Source organism: Cebus imitator, unplaced genomic scaffold (genome assembly GCF_001604975.1).
Source record: "Cebus imitator isolate Cc_AM_T3 unplaced genomic scaffold, Cebus_imitator-1.0 Scaffold74, whole genome shotgun sequence".
Classification (NCBI taxonomy): domain Eukaryota; kingdom Metazoa; phylum Chordata; class Mammalia; order Primates; family Cebidae; genus Cebus; species Cebus imitator.
This window is the reverse complement of record NW_016107389.1, coordinates 1,064,625-1,086,799: the sequence shown is the minus strand read 5'-3', so window position 1 is coordinate 1,086,799 and position 22,175 is coordinate 1,064,625. Positions and strand designations below refer to the sequence as shown.

General features: G+C 38.3%; 1 pseudogene across 1 annotated transcript; it reads left to right on the top strand.

Moving 5' to 3' along the window:
- Positions 1 to 557: 557 nt before the first annotated feature.
- LOC108306779 lies at positions 558 to 21,412 on the top strand (annotated as a pseudogene). The gene is made up of 2 exons (XR_005200877.1): positions 558 to 724; positions 19,618 to 21,412. The product of XR_005200877.1 is annotated as a zinc finger protein 474-like (transcript).
- Positions 21,413 to 22,175: the final 763 nt, after the last annotated feature.

The window sequence follows — 22,175 nt, the reverse complement described above, 5'->3', positions numbered from 1 at the left end:
AGACGTGGAGTCCAACGTTCCACAGCAGGAAGGATCCAGCATGGGAGAAAGCTGAAGACCAGAAGACTAGGCAAGTCAAGTCCTTCTACCCTTTGCCGGCTTTATTCTGGCCATGCTCGCAGCTGATTAGATGGTGTCCACCCAGATTGAAGGTGGGTCTGCCTTTCCCAATCCATTTACTCAAATGTTAATTTCCTTTGGCAACACCCTCACAGACATACCCAGGATCAATACTCTGCATCTTTCAGTCCAATCAACTTGACACTCAGCATTAGCTGTCATAGAATTTTTTAAAGTCTCTAGAAAAGATCAATAAGATAATCAGTAAATATTGTTTTCTTCCTTAAAAAATAAAAAGATGTGTTTCTATACCAAGAAGAGCCTTGTGACTTAAATTTATCTGTCCCTGCTGGTTGTTCAGTCCACCGGTAAAGTTCCTGGAGCCAATTGAAAAGGAAGCTGAGAACCATACCTACTTTGCTCTCTATTTCCCATCAGTCACTAGAGAACTCAGTCCCGTCCCTTCTGTTGACAGGTTGCCAGGATACATCCAGGCGACAAAGGCTGTGGTTCCTGTTACTCAGCAGCCTCACAAACACACCAACTCCTGCAAGAAGGGACGTGAATCTTGGAGCTCCTAGCTATTCTGTTCCTGTTTCCATCAGCCCCTTCCCTGAAAACTCAGAGGTGCTCAGCATGCCATGCTAAAAGCCAAAATAAAAAGGTAAAGAACAAATGTTGCAAGGTGAGGCTGTCACAGGGTATGTACATTCTATGTTGTCTGGTAGGCCTTAAATCTCAAACCTTTCAACTAATAACACCTGACTCTCTTAGATATTCTTGGTCTCTTCCATTGGCATCTCACCAGTAGTCAGTAAATATTTCCTTGCTATAGAAAAGAAATCTAAATGATAATAATAATTAGTTCTTAAGTGAAAAATATCAAATACTACTAAACAAAACAATAAATATCATTTTACTTCTTTGGATGCTGGCAATGGTGAGTGAACGATGGATTAAATGTTCTGATACCTAAAAGATAATAAAACTGTATTTGAAAGAATGATTTTTAAAATAATTTTCTTCAAAGAAAAGTAGATAAAGTAGGGTTTTAACATTAATTCAGGACTATATGTTTATTGGACAGGTTACCCATGAAAGAAAAGGGGTGTTAAAGGCCATAATTGCTCAATTGGCTTGGCTGGCATTTTTTAATTATTTGAGATAAAATCTATCTGGAGCAAATCGTAACCAATGTTGAGTTCTTAAATTCAAGTTTCTAAAATCAGTGAGTTTAACAGGTATATACAACAATGTCACGGTCACCTCAGTCAGGGCCCAGGACATTTCTTTCACCCCAGCATGTTTCCTCACATCCTTTCCAGCCAATCTCTCCTCCATAGGTGGCCACTGTTTAGACTTCTATCCCTAAATAATAGTTGGCCATTCATTAACTTTATATGAACAGAATGATACCTTATATATTATATTGTTGGACTGACATCTTTAGCTCAGCAGAATGTTTTTCAAACATTTCGATGTGGCTTTTTAAATCAGTAGTACAATTCTTTTCAAAGGTAAGTATAATTGCATTATATGCTTATTTTACATTTGTTTATCTATTGATTGGTATTTGGTTTGTTTCTAGTTTGGGCCTCTTACAGCTAAAGCAGCTATAAGCATTCTTGCACAAGTCACTTTTCTCCTAATTTTATTATGTCTAATTTTTTACAGCTTTATTGAGGTATGATTGACAAAAATCGCATATATTTGGGGTGTATCATGAAACGTGTTGATATATGTAGACATTGTGAAATAATTACCATAATCAAGCTAATTAAAATATTCATTATATCACATAGTTACCTTTTTTGGGTGTGGGGAGAATGTTTAGGATCCATCTTAGCACATTTTAGTTATTATTAAGTATAACAATTATTTATTATAGTCATGATGCTGTATATTAGGTTTCCAGAATTTACTCATCTTACAGCTGAAGGTTTGTACACTTTGCCTGTCTCCCCTTTACCTCATCCCCCTCCCATGGTAACTACTATTGTGCTCAACAGGTAGGTATATGAAGATGCTTACCATCACTAATCATCAGGGAAATGCAAATAAAAATCACAATGAGATATTACCTTACATTTGTGAGAATGGCTGTTATCAAAAGACAAAAGATAACAAGTCTTGGCAGGAATGTGGAGAAAAGGGAACCCTTATACACTGTCAGTGGGAATGTAATTTAATACAGCCATTATGGAAAACAGTACAGAAGTTCCTCAAAAATTTAAAAATAGAACTACCATCTGATCTAGCAATCCCACTGCTGGGTAGATATCCAAAGAAAATGAAATTAGCATATTAAAGATATATCTGCACTCCCTTGTTCATTGCAGCTTTATTCACAACAGTCAAGATATGGGAACAAATTATCAATCAACAGATAAATGGACGGAGAAAATGTGGTATAACATACAATAGAATATTACTGAACTTTAAAAGAGAAGAAAGTCCTGCTATTTTCAACAACATGGGCAGATCTTGAGGACATTAGATGAAGTGACATAAGCCAGATAAGGAAAGACAAACACTATATGATCTCACTTATATGTGGGAAAATAAAAGAAGCCCGCTCAAGTCTTATTAGATGTATGTTTTTATTTATTCTGGATTCAGATCCAGGAGTGAAAATAATGGGTGACAGGGTGGATATTTGTAATAAGTATGGAATAATATATCACAATGGTCATAATTTGCAAATTCCTGGTGACTAATGGAGTACTTTTACATGAGCTTCTAGGAGATTTGTATCTTTTAAAAAAATTATCTATTCACACCTTTTGCCCATTTAAAATAGTTTTTTTTTCTTTTTAATGTTTTCTTTATTGATATATAACTCATATACAATAAAATGCACCCATTTTAAGGACACAATTTGATGAGTTTTTACAAATAATTACATCTATGGAACCTACAAAGATATAAATATAGAAAATGTCCATTAACCTTTGTAGTCAATTTTCCATTCATGCACCTACCCACCAAGCAATCACTGATATGTTTTCTGTCACTAGAGATTAGCTTCGCCTATTCTAGGGTTTTATATAAATGGAATCATTCAGTATCTATACTTCTTTTGCATTTGAATGTTTCAGCAGCACAATTTTCAAAGTTATCCATGTAGTGTATATTAGTACTTTGTTCATTGGTATTGTGAAACAATATTCTATTGTATGAATATGCCGTAATTTTGTATCCATTTATCTGTTGATGTATATTTATGTTATTTCCAGTTTTTTACTACTATGAGTAAAGCTACTGTAAACATTTGTATATGACTTTGGTGGACATATACTTTCATTTTTCTTAGGTAATTATTTAAAATGTCAATACCATTGGGTAGGTATAGGTTTAACTTTATAAAGTTAAAATTTTAGACAATCCAATTTTTAAATATATGTGTCTTGCAAACATTTCTTCCCAATCTATATCTTGCCTTGTAATTTTCTTAATGTTTTTTTAATGTGCAGAAGTTTATAATTAAAAGAAAGTGTGATTTGTCATATTTTGCTTTCATACTTAGTCCTTTTTGTTCTTTTTTGTTTTGTCTAGCACAAAATATTTGCACATATTAGGATCATAAATATTTTTCTCTTCTTAAAGCCTTATCATGTTTGCTTTTATATTTAGTTCCATGATCCATCTTTAGTTAATTTTTGTGTATAGTGAAAGTAGGGAGTTGCCGGGCGCAGTGGCTCATACCTGTAATCTGAGCACTTTGGGAGGCCAAGGCGGGCGGATCACGAGGTCAAGAGATCGAGACTATCCTGGCCAACATGGTGAAACCTTGTCTCTACTAAAAATACAAAAATTAGCTGGGTGTGGTGGCACGTGCCTGTGGTCCCAGCTACTTGGGAGGCTGAGATGGAAGAATCGCTTGAACCCAGGAGGCGGAGGTTGCAGGTTGCAGTGCGCCGAGATCGCGCCACTGCACTCCAGCCTGGCGACAGAGCAAGACTCTGTCTCAAAAAAAAAAAAAGAAAGAAAAAAGAAGAAAGTAGGGAGTTAATGGTTATACCTACATGCATCCAGTTGTTTCACTCTCATTTGTTAAAAAGATTTTCCTCTCTCCATTGAATTGTTTTGGCATCTTCATCAAAAATGAATTGACCATTGACCATGTATGTAAATTGACCATATGTTTCTGGACTGTCTATCCTGTTACATGAATTTATTTGTCTATCCTTATTGGCATATTAATTTTAAGAGGCCAACTTATATTATTTGAATACCTGAAGCAAGTATTCAAAATAAATATGAAATTTGAGTCCTTCCATGACTGCTTGCCAGTGAACCATACACAAGAATTATGATCAGGTTGGGCAGTCCTTCTTGCATGTTGCCCAAATGTTTCCTGAGGCAACAACCTGATTTTAAGTGATTCCGTAATAAGCAAAAGCCAAAAATATAGTTACAGTTATAAACTTAGTCAGAAATCATAATCCCAGTGAAAAAAATATATATTTTTTCAAGTGCATTGATAAAGAATGTAACTTGAACTTAATTTTTATTTATTAATTTATTCAATGATTTATTGCGTGTCTACTATATTCCAGGCACTATTCTAGACAGAAAAAAGCAGGAGGAGAATATTTATTTGTTCATAATTTCTGCAAGAAAACATTATTTATAACATCTACTCTGTTGTCTGTTTAACAATATATTTCTCACAATTACAGAGAAAAATCTATAACTGGTAAAATAAGTATGAGATTAAATGTCATCACATATTCTTACAAATTGACAGAAAATGATCAACATACAAATGTTAACTAAGAAAAAATATTTTCCAGCCTTTCCAAATCTTGCTGTCACTTCACCAATTTTTTGGGGTCAGCATGTAAACTATTATTTCTATCAGCTGCATTTTCCAGCTTATTTTATTGATTCATTGATTCATTGATTCATTCATTTCTTTGAGAAAGGGTCTTGCTCTATCACCCAGACTGGAGTGCAGCAGCACAATCACAGCTCACTGCAGCCTTGACCTCCTGGGCTCCAGTGATCCTCCTACCCCAGTCCTCCAAGTAGCTAGGACTACAGCCACACACCACCATGTCTGGCTATTATTTTTTATATTTGTAGAGATGAGATCCTACTATATTACCCAGGCTGATATTGAACTCCTGAGCTTAAGCAATCCTCCCACCCTGACTCTCAAAGTGCTGAGATGACAGGCGTGAGCCATAGCACCCAGCTCCAGCTTATTTTAGAATTTAAATCTTATCTATTATTTCAAAGAGAATTTTTTTTAAACAACTAGACCTTCATATGGTTGTTTCTTCCCTGGGTCTACATAATTCAGATCAATATGTAATACTATTTTAACTCAATTTTCCCAGACTATCTGGTGATTGATACATTTTCAGGATTATAGGCAATTCTTGAAGTAAGTTGTAAATGGTGAAGAATGTGAACAATTCCAGAACACCCTTCCTGAGGGATCAGTGATGATTTCAGTGGCGTCTTACAAACATGGAGAAACAATTTCTAAATATCATAGTAGACAAATATAGTAATAGGAATATATTGTGTTGGAAGCAGCAGAGAGGGAGAATGCAAAGAGGCAAGTTGCTAACCAGTTAAAAGGAATGGCAAACTGCAAATAGAATGTCCAGAGTACAACACAGCCAAGCATTTGTTTGAAAGGAGACTCTAGTCGAAGCCTTATGGAGTTCTGTGCAGACAGCACTTAGTAGGATTCTGGTTGCATTGAGTGCTATAAGTACACATTGATTAATAACTTGATGTCTTAATGTTAAGATGAAATCTAATTTGAATGCTCTAATGGAAGCATTAGAAAACTTTCTTACCTTTGCCCAAATAGTAAATAGTAAGGCCTGGTAGGCCATACACTTTGCCATTGTAGGGCAAAAGCAGTCAAAGATAAACATAAATGAATAAACATGGCTGTGTTTTAATAAAGCTTTATTTACAAAACAGCTGAACAATGGCCAGATGTATCTTGTGCGTCATAGTCTGTCAGCCCTTCTAATGATGAGATACCTTCCAAAAATAGTACGTTATAATATCTTCTTGGAAAATGTAAGAAGATGATGGAATATGGCAAGATGTTTTCTTTCTGTCAAATTATTAATGTGCAATCATATAGGAAACAAAAACATGCTAAAAATTGTTAAGAGTGGCTGTTAGTGCCTTTCCCATTTTCTCCCATTGTCTATTTTTTTACCTTGCATTTCACATGCAAACACACAATAAGAGGGGGAATCTACTTGAAGAGCTAAGGCAAAGGCAAACATCCTCATGATCTTCCCAGCCTGGCTTCGCCACCAATGTGACTTGTCCCAAGTTCAAAGATATGGTTAAAAGGTTATTTTAGTAAAATTATTGTGAAATGAACAAAGAACAAAATAAAGAGTAGTGAGGACTGGAAATAGAAGAAAAAGGCAATTGGGCAAAGACTCAAATCTTGAGTTTCAGTTAGACTCTCAGCCAACAATTGTCCTTATTACTACCATATGACCTAGTTACAGTCCAGCATATCATCACCAAATAAGTGTCAGATGGACTGGCATTGTGGCATGGATTAATTACCAAATGACTTTATAACAATGATTATCAATACATCCTCTTGACCCGGAAGAAATGTGGAGAGGAATGTATAAGGTGTGTGATGTATGTGTGTGCGTATGTGTGTACTTGTTTGTTTATTCATGTGTGTGAACAATTGAAAGCAGAGTCCTCAGTGATATGATAATAAATATAACAGATAAAATTTCATTTTCTTGACAAGTATACATATCCATTGAAAGAATGGAAAAAATATATAAAGTTACATTATGGTATCATTTAAAAATTATAAAATTGTAATAAAAGTTAATATTTACATTCCTTGAATCAGTTCACGGCATTTTCACTCAAAAATACTGAATGATTGTAAAACATTAAAATCAGATAAATCTGGGATTGCTTTATCTGTTCAGTTACAAGTGAACCATCTTATATATGAAACATATGACATTTCAATCAACAAAAATTAAAACCACATTTTCCCCTTCAGTTAACCTGTTTCCAGTGTAAAACACCATGTCAAACAAAGTTTAATTATTTGAACTACTGGGGCATTTATGGGTGCTAAGCAGTTTCCAAGTAAAGTTTTCAACAGAGATTCCCAGAAGTAGCACAGGAATGCTGTTTTAGCTAAAATTACTTAAATGAACACTATCCATTCCTTGCCTATATGAAATAGGCTTCATTGTCATTCCCTAAAAATGTAATGATCTTTCATGTAACCACATTTATGTTATTTCAATTTCGTAACTGGAATTTTGCAATCAACTAAAAAGAATCAAGATTTGTGACCTAAAAAATTGTCATTATTTCATGATAATTACAGGACAAGTCCTAAATGTATGCATTTTCAAATACAGATTTCATAATGTCTTCATGTAGTTCAGCCTATTCTATGTATTTTTTCCACATAATTATGGTACTATAAGATCCTAGTGTTTGAAACACTAGAAAAAAGGGAGCATGATGATGTGAACAAGTGAATGAAAACCAGCTTATAAATTAAACTGGGAAGAAAGAATAGTGACTGAACAAAAGTGAAATATTAAGAAATTGTTAATGCCTATTGAAAGGAAATAAGGGCCTGTCATCACATCTGCATGTTTCCACCCTGGGACTCACAGTAAACTCATTTCTGAAGATAGAGAGAAAAAAAACCTTTTATGGCAGCTTAGGAGTTATTTGCCATATTTGCATTTATTGGAGCAGTCTTTGTAGAGAGGACCTATAAGCACAAATGGTCAAGAAAGGTAAAGGAGAAGAGTAAAAAAAGAGGATATTCCTGATATCTTTTATTGGCGTCCCATGAACATAGGCAAATGGACTTATCTGAAAAGTTTACCTAGAAGCTGGGCTAACCACAAACCATCATGGAAAACCTTCACAGGTGAAGAGCTCTTCTAGATGCTGGAATTCGAAACCCTGGGTGCTATGATTGAATGTCTGTCCCTTCTAAAATGCATGTTGAAATTTAATTCCAACCAAAATTCAGATGCTATCAACGTGATAAATTCTCATTAAAAACAGAAGTAGCGGATACTTATTAAACAGTTGATAAAATTACATAGAGCTTAATACACACACACAAGAATACAAATAAAACTGAGGATTCTGACTTAACTCCATAGATTGTATCAACATCAATATCTTGGTTGAGGTATTATTATAGTATAATATCTACACTATAGTTCTGCAAAATGTTACCATTGAGAGAACTGGGCAAGTTTACAAGAGATCTCTGTATTATTTCTTTCAACCATGTGTGAATCTACAATTATCTCAGTAAGAGCTGCAATTAAAAATACAATTATAATGTCATCAAATCTAAAAAAATTAACTTTAATTATTAACATCTGAATGGCAGGATATATTTTAAAAGATCATAGTATGATAAAACAAAACAATGAAATATATCTAGGAAATTATAAACTGCAATTAAATCCAAACTACCATGTATGTCTTTCTTCATGAGGGAGCATGCAGGCAGGAAAAGAGTAAGGGACATCCCATCTTTGGATAGCTACATCATGTTAATGCTATCATTTGTCCTTGCTTGACCCTCTTCTACCTGTGGGGAATTTCCAAAACTGGCACCACAGGCAGCATCTCCAACGTTCTTGTGCTATTTTATGGTATATTCCAAATTTTATCTTTACTTTGCTCATGTTTATGTAAAGCATATGGAATAGGTATGAGCTGGATAAACAACAATGCCCATGACCTACCTACTGATGCCAAGGGGACATTTAATGGAGCCACACATAAATGTCATGGCCACAGCAGGATGGGGAATCCATTTTAGGATAGGATTCCATATAGAAAATAACACCACAAAATGGAAATGTGCTTTCAGCTTTTATTTCCATTTATTTATTTTTGAGACAGCGTGTCACTCAGGCTGGAGTGCCATGGCACAATCTCAGCTCACTGAAGCCTCCAACTCTCAGGTTCAAGGTATTCTCATGCTTGAGCCACCGGAGTAGCTGGGATTACAGGTGTGTACCACTGTGCCTGGCTAAGTTTTTGCATATATGAGGTTTCACCATGTTGGTCAGGCTAGTCTTGAACTCCTGACCTCAAGTGATCCTCCCGCCTTGGCCTCCCAAAGTGCTGGGATTACAGGTGTGAAACATCACAGCAAGATCATCTTTCTTTTGGGGGCAATAGGAGAGAACCTGTTTCCTTGGTCTTCCTGGCTTCAAGAAGTACCTGCATTTTTTGGCTCTTAGACCCCTCCTTTGGAACAACTAATTGAGGCCCTTTCACACTTCAAATTTCTCCTATTGCTATCTCTTTCCCACTGGGGAAGAAGTTCTCCACATTTGATGACTCATGAGATTAAGCTGGGCACATCACTTCTAATACTCCTTTCTCCAGAATAAAATGAAGTTAAAATATAAACCACATTTTTCTAGTAGTGAGCTGGAATTGTTGGCATTGCCTTTATCTCTCCAGCCAAATGGAAAATCCAGAGGACATTAGCAGTGGTGACAACGATGGGGTGCTGTATCCTTCACTCTCTTTCTAATGGCATCTTGTCCTTATTGGATATTCTTGTTGGGCTGTCCTAAACTTAAAGCTCAGACAGACAGTGGAAACAATGAAACAAAATGAAATAGAAGAAGATGGGGGGAAAGAGCCTGTTGAAAACACAAGAAAGATAAGAAACATCAGCATCCACAAAGTTGATTTTAAATTAGACTCTTCCCATCAAATATCCTAATATTTCCAATCTTATGTGTGACAAAATATACACATGATCTTTTTGTTTACTAAAGGCAAACAGAACAAGACAGTTGAGAGTTATTGGGCATGGGGTGGAAGGAGGCTTTCAATAAATGTTGAACCACAAAAAATTTAAATGATAAGCTGAAAAGGTTTTTAAATGAACCATCACCACGTAGCATGTTTTCTTTGGCTTGGATCTGGGGAAACAAAGAATGAACAAGTTCTCCCTAGACAACAGGAGACTCATTCTGGTGGTTTTCTCCAGCAGGGGATATCTCATACAAGCTTTCCTGAGAAATGAGAATTTGTAGGGCTGAGGATTCTGAATCATCAGTGAGCTCTAATCATGTGGCCAATGAAAGAGTGCCTTGTTGCCAAGATCAGCGATGTCAAATGGTATGACAATAGTATTTTGATGACTTATTCATATAGAAGGATAAGAGGTGTGAGGAGAACAGTAACAAAAAGTCCATGTTCAGAAACAGCTTTCAGCCTGTGGGCACATACACACTACCAGGTCTCCAGAGTCACCACCAGGGAAGTCATGGCAAGGATATCAGAAAATAGAGGCGCATTCATTCGTGCAGACAGGAGAAGCCCAGCCTGCCTTTTGGACTCTGCTGTTTTTGACTTCCTTCCCAGGCATTTTCCTCAGAAACAGCTTTGGGTGGAGACCACATTATTAACAAAGGGTGTTGAGGTGTTGATGTCTGTAACGCATGGTATTGATAATCAGTTTAAGTGTTAGCCAGGCTCTCCAGGAGGCACTGACCTCCTGGAGGTGGATAGAGCTAAGGCACAACTTTGATACTGTTGTAAGGTAAGTGGGTGATATGTTAGAAAGGTTCCTTCAGGATTCAGTGAGCCCATCTCTCTTATGCCAATTTATGCTGGCCAAGCAGCTCCCTTCATGTGCAACTGTATTCTTCAATGTGTTTGTTTCCACCTGGACACACTAAATTTAGTGATCACACTTCTGATACTAACACACTATGGCCCAGAAGCCTGTGCCGAAAGTGTCACACTTAGTTCAACTAAATCAATAGTATAAAGACAGTGGGAACTCTGTGCAAGCATATCATATAGTGGGGGCTGGCAAACACATGCATCTATTTGCAACTCTTTTAAAATGTAGATACTAAAATATGGTTATCTGTGGGTTTCTTCCACCCAATTTTTTAAAATAATAATATATCAATTTTAGACACTTGATGGCTGTATATCTCATTCTAGGTTGAGAAGGGGCTGCTGTACTGTTCTTATACATTTTCAGTTGAAACTAATTTATAGGTACTTCTCGACAAATGGACAGCTTGGCAGAAAGAAAAAGTGTACCAAATCCTATAATCCCCATGAGGAAGAATAATTCTCTTATAAAGTTATTTCCAGAGCAAATCTTTACAATCCACCTATGGTCTATATTGCTGATAGCTTATTTATGGTTATTTTAATTGGCTGATTCTTTCTTTAAATGAATAATATAAGACATTTGACAGTCCTCATCTGGGGAGTCATTTAATTGTAAAGAAAAGTCCATTGGCTTAAATAGAAGAGTAGCTCTTAAGATATCAACCAATAAATAAATAATTATTGGAATGCCTCCAAAAAGTTTAGATGATTCACTAAACACAATTTTGTCTGTGTTTCCCTGTTTTCTTTTTATTTCTTCTATAATCCCACCTGTAGCTGTTCCAAACACTGGCTGCTCTATTTCGTCTCTCTGAAGTTAGGTGTGTATCATCTTCTCTAACCCTTCCACAGCTTACAGCAATTCCTTCTTAAGTCACTGATTTCTGTCTTTTCTTCTTGCATTTTACCCTCCCTCCTAGACCCAAGCATTTCAGGCCTAATCTACTTTCATTAGGAAGATTCCTTTCCAAATATTTTAAACATTTACTAATAAATATGTTGTGTTTATAACAATTATATACTATAAAAAAGACTTCAGTTGGATTCTCAATTCCTTGCAGTGATTTTCCATAGTTAATTAAGAAGAAAAATGTCCCCACAGGACACTTTCAAGCAAGAGTCACAAAGGCTGAAGCGTGAACTATAAATTAGTGAATCAGGCTAGTGAGCAGCTTTGGAAGAGTAAAGGCTGGCTCTCTGAGCCACAGGTACAGCTATTACTCAGCATCAGCTTAGGTTGGATATTGTCACACAGGAATGTGGGCTCTGTTTGGTCAGCTCTTGTACTTTTCAAGAGAAACCAAAAATCCTTATTTTATGTAACATCTCCCCATTTAAAAATAATGGGGACTAAGTCAAGCAGCTTTGACTTTGTGCAGGCTAAAAGGAACTTACCTATGGGCCAGATGTGCCGATGAGCCAATGCTTAAAAATCTTGAAAAAGACATGTTGTTATAGAGCCACTCTGTTGGAATAAAATTATCTGTGAGAAAATATAGCATGTGAAATTCCTTTGAAGACTTGTTATTTGACAGCCTGACTCTTCCACTTTTTTCTTTTTTGGCCTATCCTTTGAATTTCTATATATTATAGGCCTCTAATGTGATTATACTGATGGTTTGTATAACCAGTGTTCCACCACAGCAAATGTCAATATTACAATTATACGATCATACCTGTGTGGCATTCATGACTCTTGGGTACTCTGTGATTTGGATACTCAATATAGAGTGAAAATTACAGGCCTGATCTAACAATAGTTTTCATAGGGTGATATTATAAGCCTTAACACCATAAAATGCCTTTGCAGAGGGCTCTAGTTAGAAGCACAAAAAGTGCATTTCTCCCATTTTTTTCATAGATTTTCTAACATCATAGACTATTATGTTCATACCTGACAATTAGATTGAATGAAAGTGAAATAACTTATTTCTTGGCTTAAAATTATTCACAGTGAAGGGGAGACAAAGAAAAGGAAATTTTTCATTATTTATAATCAGTCTAGAAATGCCAATATTTTCTCAAAGCCATGACTCAGGCTAAATGGCTTTTGTGAAAATGGTTTCCACTTTTTACCTTTCAAATGCTGCTCCTATATTTCTTAAGCCATACTGTCTGTAGGTCTCTGCTGCTCTCACATGACCTTTCCTACTTACATCAGATTGGCGAAGGTCTGCAGATGCCACTGGACCAGATGCGGCCTAGAAGAGAGTGTGCTGCACCAGAGTGAGCCAGATCAGCTGCCCAGCTGCCCTTGACACTCCTGGTCGTCCCTGGTCTGTGCGTAGGGCCGCTTTGCCATGGCTCCCTCTGTGGCAGTGATGGCCTTGTGGCTGAGGGGTCAGCAGGCGAAGAGTGTCATATAAACTTTAGCAAAATACAAGCATACTTAAAACAGCAGGTTTCCCTTATGAATTTGTTCAGTTACTGGAATATGGAAGAACAATACTTTCTAGCTTTTAAAGCATGGCGATAGTGTAAAAATTACAAAAATGTATTTTCAGTGGTCTGAATGAGTTGAGGATTAAATGTTCAGATAAGTGTCTTATTTTGTAAGATGCTATGAAAGAATTAATTTGCAGTTATATTTCTTGTAATATTTAAGTAGTATGCAGCCTGAATATCACAGATTATTATTACTTGTATTTTGAGGGTTGTTACAGCCATTTGAATTATTAAAAGTTTAGAAACGTAGAAGAGGCACCCCATGGAGTTAAAAACCAGATCTCCAAGGAGAAGGCGCAGACTGGCTGGTGATTGCATCTGGTGGGGAAGGGTCAGTTCGCCTGGTTTTACAAACTTGGGTGGATTCAGCTGCTGCTACTGAAAAGAACTGCTGCTGCAGGAGCAGAGCAGTGTTGCTGGAATAAGGCTCACAGCGACCCCATGCACACAGGAAGCCTTTAAAAGGATTAAATGCCCTCTTGCTCCCCAATTCTTGCATTCTTCTTCCATTATTCCTGTTGGCAGAGCATAACACAGAGCCAGCTTGCAAAGCAGAAATGGCAGTGCAGAGTCCCAGTACCTGTGTCATAAAGCTAAATATAGAAAAGAAGTTTGGAAATATAGAGACAATAAGTTAATAACTGGCAAAATATTGCTAACTTCTAGCTCTTTAAGAAGCTTGGCCGGGCGCGGTGGCTCAAGCCTGTAATACCAGCACTTTGGGAGGCCGAGGCGGGTGGATCACGAGGTCGAGATCGAGACCATCCTGGTCAACATGGTGAAACCCCGTCTCTACTAAAAATACAAAAAATTAGCTGGGCATGGTGGTGTGTGCCTGTAATCCCAGCTACTCAGGAGGCTGAGGCAGGAGAATTGCCTGAACCCAGGAGGCGGAGGTTGCGGTGAGCCGAGATCGCGCCATTGCACTCCAGCCTGGGTAACATGAGTGAAGATCCGTCTCAAAAAAAAAAAAAAAAAAAAAAAAAAAAAAAAAATGAAAAAAAAAAAAAAAAAAAAAAAAAAAAAAAAAAGCTCGTGGGAAAAGTTGGCTGTTGTTTTTTTATTAAAAATAGTCATTAAATTTTTTTCTTAAAAAAAAATCTCCAAAAAAGGAAGTGTGAATCAATTTCATACGAAAAACTGATACAGTATTTATCGTATCAATTTTTTTAATTTCTGATTTTTAGGAAAAAGTGTACATTTAATAAGTCAATTTTGCACCCAAACCTCTACTCCCTCAAAAAAAAATTCCTTCATCAAAAAATCCTGAATTTTGAAATAATATTATTAGGATTAAGTAGTGCTAATAATCACTATTAAAATACAGAGATCTCTCAATTAGTATTAGGTTTCCATGTGAATAACAGACTCTTAAAAATAGCTAAAATAAAAATAAAAATTTACTTTTCTTATGTAAATAAAGTCCAAGGAAGGGACTCCAGGTCTTCAATGGTGGTTCCAGCATTATCAGGGACCCAAGTCCACCCAGGTCTCTGCTCTGTCCTATCAAGGGTTACATAAATGAAATCTATTCTCATCTGGCTGCCAGAGCGCTAGTCCTTTCCATCAGTAAGAAGGAAAGGAAGAGAAGCAGTTGTGCTCTTCTTCCTTTTCAAGAATTGTTCTTACAAGTTCCACACACAATATTTTCACTAACTGCAAAGGAGCTTGTAGATGTGCACAGCTGAAAGCTGGGGTCTATTAATTGAGGGAGTTGAGTGGAATGGCTATTGCTAAGGAACTAAGTGTCTCTGTCAGACACTGGAAGGGATATTACTTGATCAGTTATAAGCTTTGGTGTGAATGAGTCCATCAGCTCCTTTTTGAAAGCAAGATTTCATAGGTAAGAAGGATTGGTGAGCCCATAGGGATACTAGGCTAGAGAGTGGAGGCTGCTGAATGGGGCAGATAAAGAATATTGAAGATGAATCTCCTCTAATTTAGAATCTTGCTCAGAGCCACCATCAGCCCCAACTCCATCTTTCTTGTTTATATTTTTGTCCATTTAAAGAATTTGAATTCAATACTAATAGAGAAGGGGTCATGTCATGTATCAACTATATTTCTTTTGTTTCAAATGACTACATGATCTTTTAAAAGATATGATCACACTTTTCATTGTGTTCTATTTCCTCTCTTTTAAAGAGACACCTTCTAATGCCAAGATGGTTTTTGGATTTCCATGGTTATTACATTCATCTTCATGTGTTTGTCTCTCCCTTCCCATGAACCCTGAAGAAAATGGAAAAATGGCATCATGTTGATAAAAAGTGATGTCTTCCAAAACATTCTTTAAATGTCCTATGTGCAGATATGGTCAAAACGAATAATTCAGGCCAACTGAGTGAACATTTCCCCAGAGACGCTTGAGGTAAAACTGGCTGGCTTTGCAAAGTGGTTCTCTTAATAACCTAGCAACACTGCTTGATGACGTTTTGGGTGACAGGCCAATTTCTTAGATGATTTAAGTATATGCATTTAGTGTTTCCCAGCACTTTTGCTTTTAGAGCTAACTTATAAAGGGAGAGCAACAAACACTGCTGTGCCATGGCATGTGGCCTTTGCACAGTCACCGGCAGAAACATGATGCATTTCTCCACAAGACACCTCCATTCCCAAAAATGTCACTGGCTTCCAACTACCTCATCTTCCATATTTTGTTACTTTTACTGACAATAAGAGAAAAATTTCAGGAAAACATTGGAGGAGGAAAGGGATGGTAGAAAAAAGTTGAAGATTGAAACGGACATTTTGTAATGTTTCATCGTGTTTGCTGCAGAGAAAATGTTTGCAGTGCACAAATGTTTCTGTACAGTAAGCTCTATCCCTAATCAAAATGGCGACATGGCTTCAAACTGAGCACCACCTGGCCTCTTGGGGAAGCCTTCACTTTTACTCTGTGCCCATGATAAAGACAGACAAAACATATCATTCATTGCTGATCTGCCCCATTCCCACAACTGGTCACTACCTCTACTGGTTATGTAGATTTTTCTGAAGATATTAGAGAAATTAAGAAAAGAATCAGCACAGCACATCACTCAGCAAAAACTACATCTAGAACACAACTGTATATGGCAAAATAAAGTGATTCTTAATGCAGAAACAGAAAACGAAATACCACATGTTCTCACATATAAGTGGGAGGTAACTGTCAAATACACGTGGGCATAAAGATGAGAATAACAGACACGGGGCAATGCAAGCGGAGGAAGGGCTGAGAAACTACCTATTAGGTACTATGCTTACTGCCTGGGAGATGGACTCATGTGTACTCCAAACCTCAGCACTATGCAATATGCCCATAGACCAAATCTGCATGTGTACTGCTGAACCTGTTAAAAAAAAATGGCCCATCACTCAACATTAAAAACATTGTGTTCAGTAGTCCCAGCCTCCCTCTTCTGTTTATTCCCTCTCAGAGGTTTCTCCTCTGTGTCTTATCTGCCCTCCTCCCTCTTGCCCCTTCCTTCTCCGAAAAGGAAGCATAACAGCTGTTGAGAGCTGAGTTACCATCCCCTGAGTCATATGGATAGTACATTAAACAGAGATAAAACTAAAGGGAAGAAGCTCTGCTGGAGGAATTTAGGCAGAATGAATAATGGAAAGAGCCACGTATTGGAGCCAAAGAGAGCTGGAATTGATTCACAGTTCTGTCATTTAGAAACTGACAGCCTTGGGCAAATCACTTATCTTTCCTGAGTTGGTTTCTTTACTTACAAAATTGAAATAATGATACCTGCTTCATAATGATTTGAGAATTAACTAAAATTATGTTTACAAAAAATCATTGCAATATTTTGCACATAATTGGCATTCAATAAATATTACTTCTCTTACCTTATAAAAAGGGAGATGGAGGGGTTGTTGGAGAAAGTCATGGGGATTTCTCAGTATTCTAATCTGCTGGGAATAGGAGTGTGTGGGTGTGTGTGTGTGTGACAGAGAGAGAGAGAGAGAGAGAGAGAGAGAGAGAGAGAGAGATTGAGAGAAAGAGTGACAGAGCCAGAGAAAATTTAGGGGAAGGAGATTTATTTGATTGCATTGATTTTTTAAATCTCTCTTCTTAAGTCATACTAGTGTCTGCAATTTCCTAGTATCAAGGAAAATGATAAACTAAAATTCCTTGGTGAACAGAGCCAATGAAGCAGAGTGGTTTGTGGAAATAACCCGTGGGCTGGTTTAAAAACCTAATGAAATAATTTTACCCTATTTCTATGTTCCATAGATCTACTTTCTCTTTTAGATGGTACTGATCAAGTGATAAATTTCTCCATTTTATTTTTTGTGCTGGCCACTCTGGGGCCAACACATACTTTTGCCACATCTGTTAATATTACTGTCTTGGAATCTATCAAAATGAAGAATAACTTCCTTCTCCATGCCAGACCTGATTTGATACTCTTAAAGGCAAGGATTCAGACCTTTCTTGGCACCAAAATACAGGAGCTGGGAAGAGATCTCACAGCTCTTTTTGTTCCTTATCGAAACGAATGCCCAGGGTTTCCATATTACCAGGCTGCTGGTCTTGCACTGCCTGAACTGGAGTGTTTGCCACGATGTGCAGGAGCCAGCTTCACACCAGGGGCTGCTTCTTCTGTGGTTAAGAATGGATGCTTTACAGGTTATCACCCTGATCTGGGTCATCCTTCAGGAAATGAATAAGGTCAATAGGCTTTTTAACATCATCCTTTTGGGGAGCCAGATTATAAACTCCTGGTAAAATTTACTCATGACTTTTCCCAATATAAAAATGTAGGCTTCTTCCCATAAATGGATTTCTAACCAGCCACTTCTTCTGGTTTGGGGAATCCAGTGCCTTTGTTTTATATTTAAAAAAAAATATAGAAGTCATACATATATAAAACAAGAAAGTGGGTATAATATTAAAAAAAAAAAAAAACAGCCCTAAGCAGCATCTGTGTATCATCATCCCATGAAAGATCTGCAGATATCCCACCAGAATGGGTTCTGGCCTAGGCTGTACTCTTTGCTGGAGAATTATAGCTACACATAATTAATACCCTATGCCAATAATAAACAAAAGTGAATACCTGATGTGTTACAAGACTTTTCTGTCCTTCTGAGGGCTATCCTGATAATCCTTATAAGATTCATTCTTGAATTACTTCTTCTGCAAGAGTTCTTAACTTCAGGTCTATGGACACTCAAGAAGTCTGTGACAAGACTTTATCTCAATTAAAACGTATATAATGGTGGCTCAAGCCTGTAATCCCAGCACTTTGGGAGGCCGAGGCGGGTGGATCACGAGGTCAAGAGATTGAGACCATCCTGGTCAACATGGTGAAACCCCGTCTCTACTAAAAAATACAAAATATTAGCTGGGCATGGTGGCGCGTGCCTGTAATCCCAGCTACTCAGGAGGCTGAGGCAGGAGAATTGCCTGAACCCAGGAGACGGAGGTTGCGGTGAGCCGAGATTGCGCCATTGCACTCCAGCCTGGGTAACAAGGGCGAGACTCCGTCTCAAAAAAAAAAAAAAAAACGTATATAACGACTAGAAATATTTGACAAATTACTTCAGTAAAACTGATTTCACCCATGATAGCAACCATTTTTATTTTTTGCTTACCAAAATATTATTCTGAGAAGTGCATAGGCCTCACAGAATTGTCAAAGGAATCCATGTCACTAACAAGTTAAGAATCTCTGACGTAGTGGAAGTTTTTGTGGGGCCCAGGGGGTCTTTTTGTATGACCTGCTGATTTCATTAATTTCCACAGTTCGCAGTTTTCTATTCTATGGTCTCACAACACTGGTCTCAGCTTCTGTTGGTTTGTGTCATCTGTATCTATGATGTGCTGTAATTGTCAAGTTAACTTTTTGGGCAGAGTGCTATTTTTTTAATTTTCTTTATTTTTTTGAGACGGAGTCTTGCTCTGTCACCCAGGCTAGAGTGCAGTGGTTCGATCTCGGCTCACTACAACTTCTGCCTCCTAGGGTCCAGCGATTCTCCTGCGTCAGCCTCCTGAGTAGCTGGGATTACAGGCGTGCATCACCACGCCCAGATAATTTTTGTATTTTTAGTAGAGGCAGAGTTTCACCATGTTGGTCAGGCTGTTCTTGAACTCCTGACCTTGCAATCCGCCTGCCTCAGCCTCCCAAAGTGCTGGAATTACAGGTGTGAGCCACTGCGCCTGGCCCGGGCAGAGCACTATTTCCAACACAGTGATAATGCAATTGATGATGGAAGATTTCTTCAGGTTTATTTCAGTTTACTGACCAAATCCCATATGCTGGTTACTATGCTAGTCAAAAAGTATACAAGGTCAATATTTAAAACAAGCAAAAAAACACAAAAAATACTCATTGCCCTTTATCAGTTTACAATCCAAATGTGTGTGTGTGTGTGTGTGTGTGTGCGCGTGTGTGTGTGTGTGTGTACATAATAACTTCTTATGTCTCTCACCCCCCTCCACAGATCTTGGAGACATCTCAGGTTTAATGAGGACTTTCCAGCATTCCACACTGCTGCCCTGCAATGAAGCTCTGAGTCATGGTCTGTGGGAATAAGGTACTGGCAACAGTGTGAACCCCAGGACAACCAACCTCACTAACCTCCACTCTAAGCAGAAGCCCAAAGTGAGTCTGGTCTGAAATCAGAGCAAGCACTGCAGAAAGGTATCTTTGTTAATGGAAAGAGGAAAGAAGAAAATAATTTCCAATGAGTTACAACAAACTTTCCACCTTTCTAAAGAACCCACCTTCCTTATCAACGAAGCTGGGCTTCTCTCTAGTGACTCTTATTCTAGCCTTTCACCAGAAACAGAGAGAGTTAATCCTGGTGAAAAGATAAAGACAGACACTCAGAAAAAGAGACCTGGAACTGTAATACTATCAAAACCATCAAGTAGAAGAAGTATGTCGGAAAGCCAGCTTAGCCGCCCTGTGATCCCTGCTCGCAGGCCTGGATTGCGGGTATGCTATATCTGTGGTCGAGAATTTGGGTCCCAGTCAATTGCCATTCATGAACCCCAGTGCTTACAGAAGTGGCATATTGAAAATAGCAAGTTGCCCAAGCACTTGAGGAGGCCAGAACCCTCCAAACCACAGTCTCTAGGTGGCAGTGGGTCCTCCAGTCTTCAGGCAACGAATGAGGCTGCATTTCAGAGTGCCCAGGCTCAGCTGCTGCCCTGTGAATCCTGTGGCCATACATTCTTACCAGATCGTCTTCTCGTTCATCAGAGAAGCTGCAAGTCAAAGGGTGAGGGTCCCAGAGCACCACACTCTAATAGTTCTGATCACCTTACTGGCCTCAGGAAAGCTCCTGGTGGAACCCCAGCCCGACCAAGGGCTGTTATCTGCTACATTTGTGGTAGGGAATTTGGCACCCTATCCCTTCCTATTCATGAGCCCAAATGCCTGGAAAAGTGGAAAATGGAAAATGACCGGCTTCCCATGGAGCTCCAGCGGCCACTCCCACAGAAGCCTCAGCCCCTTCTGACTGTGCAGTCCAGCCACGTGTGACCAAGTCAAGATCATCTTGTGCCCTGCCCAAACTGTAGCCTAACGTTTGCGTCAGACTGCTTTCTGGTACACCAGAGAAGTTGTAAAACTCAACCTCATGGGCCAAAAGATCAAAATTTGACCTTAGGGAGTAAAGGAGACCTAAAAGGGTCCACTAATTCCAAGCAGCAGAGGAACATGGCAGGACCAATGTAACTGATAAGATCATTCAGGCCACATAAGATGCATTAGGTGAACCCGGTGGCGCCCTCTGCCTGTAGGGGAATGAGAGAAAACTATCCCCAGAATCAGCCACCTCAGCCCCCAGCATTTTTTCTACCAATGCCTTATGTCAGCCTCAATGCAGCCTGTTCAAGTTAACTCCCTGTTGGACTCCAGGGCCTGTATCTCTCTTGGCTAAATAGGTACAAGAACATCCTTGCCTGATGGGTTCATATTCCTCTTCAATTCTGCTGTCTAAAAGAAGAAGAAAACGAACTACTTTCTTCCCTGATCCCTGATACAAATAATCCCTGGGAGACACTGTAATTTGAAAATGAGTCATTAATGCTGTGTCTACATTACAGAGATATAATATAATTCCCTTCCAACAGCCAATATTTATTGCCGGTTTATTTTAGTCATCTACCTTAGGAATTCATTTTTGGCAATGCTGGGTTATGCTGAGTTTATCTTACTAAAATAGAATCTATGTCAAAAACCCCAAATGACTTTAGCAACAATTAAACACTGAAGCACTCCCAAAAATACACATGCTCTGTAAATACAGCATATTTTTTTTCTTTTGACATTTACATGGCTGTAGTAAGGAGGAAATTAACCCCAGTGTAGACACTGAAGCAACTAGATTATGTTCTGGGAGGTGCTTAGTTCCTGCTGCTTCTCTGTGTCTTGTGTTCAGGCTGAATATAGGGCCCTGACCCCCAACTTGGGCCATTCTTAATAAGCATGACCCAAGAATCCCCAGCTTGAATGGCAAAGAGTTTTTAGGGTTTTATCTAAAGTTTCACCGTAGACAAGGATTGGAGAGGGATGCTTACAAGAGTGGCTACCTGCAAGACAGGGCCTGGTCCAGGTTCTTTGTCCCGCCATTAAACCAGATAGTGGATGTACTGTCTTGTGTCTGTCTTAGAGAATATCAAATCATGAGAAACAGGAAGTGGTAAAAGTCTGTTTTCCATGGCTTGCTACTTAAAAGCCGAGCCCGCAGGGATAATGGATTCTTAAGAAAACTAAGATTAGGCTGGTGAGGTGGCTCATGCCTATAATTCCAGCACTTTAGGAGGCTGAGGCAGGTGAATCACCTGAGATCAGGAGTTCAAGATCAGCCTGACCAATATATCTCTACTAAAAACACAAAAATTAGCTGGACATGGTGGCATGTGACTGTAGTCCCAGGTACTCAGGAGGCTGAGACAGGAAGAATTGCTGGAACCCAGGAGGTGAAGGTTACAATGAGCTGAGATCACACCATTGCACTCCAGCCTGGGTAACAGAGCAAGACGCTGTCAA